Source organism: Coenobita brevimanus, chromosome 26 (assembly GCF_032717465.1).
Source record: "Coenobita brevimanus isolate Jiangsu-jjx chromosome 26, ASM3271746v2, whole genome shotgun sequence".
NCBI lineage: Eukaryota > Metazoa > Arthropoda > Malacostraca > Decapoda > Coenobitidae > Coenobita > Coenobita brevimanus.
In genome coordinates this window covers 47,760,697-47,761,455 of record NC_136979.1, presented here as the reverse complement: position 1 = coordinate 47,761,455, position 759 = coordinate 47,760,697, and positions in this window count along the sequence as shown.

Genomic DNA, 759 nt, shown 5'->3' with positions numbered 1-759 from the left:
GTGTCTTGTCTCACTCCAATACTGATACTAAACCGAATCATTCAAAGAGCAATCTACAGTTATACACTTTTCACTTTAACTTAGACTAAAATTACCAATCTCCATCTTGAATGCTGGGTTGTAACAAAAGATTAACACTAGGATATGGTGCTAGTCACGAAGAAGTGCTATCGAATGGATGTGGAACTGTGGCATTATATTTTCCTGCCACTGAGCTATATGAAATTAGCCACAAAAGGACGAAATTCTGGGCCAACTTAAAGTGAATGAACTGTGCCAATGCTTCACCACCATCGTCCATCCATCATCATCATCATCATCATCATCATCATCATCATCCCAATCTCTTTCCCACTCACGGATGGGGTTTAGTGGGGTCCAGAAAGCAAGGAAACGAACTCCCTTATACATCTGTGGCAAAGAACATACACAACAAACAGTAACTGGGTGTACAGGGAAAGAAATAAGTATCTTCTCACAGTCTGACGAATACATAACGGAAAAGTCGAACCATCTGAAACACACACTAGTATAGACTGGGGATTCCACTGTACTTCGCCAGTTGTAAATTTTCTTCAGACGGAACTGGGAAGACAGTTATTTCTCTCTCTGTACACACACACCATTTCTGTCCTAAATCTATTTCCCATGTAGGCCTATTATACAAACGGAGTGAGATCTGAAGCGGGGTTCTTTGATCTTTTTCGAGACTATGATTCGGAGACGCAAGGTGTACAATTTCAATCTTCATTCCCCCTC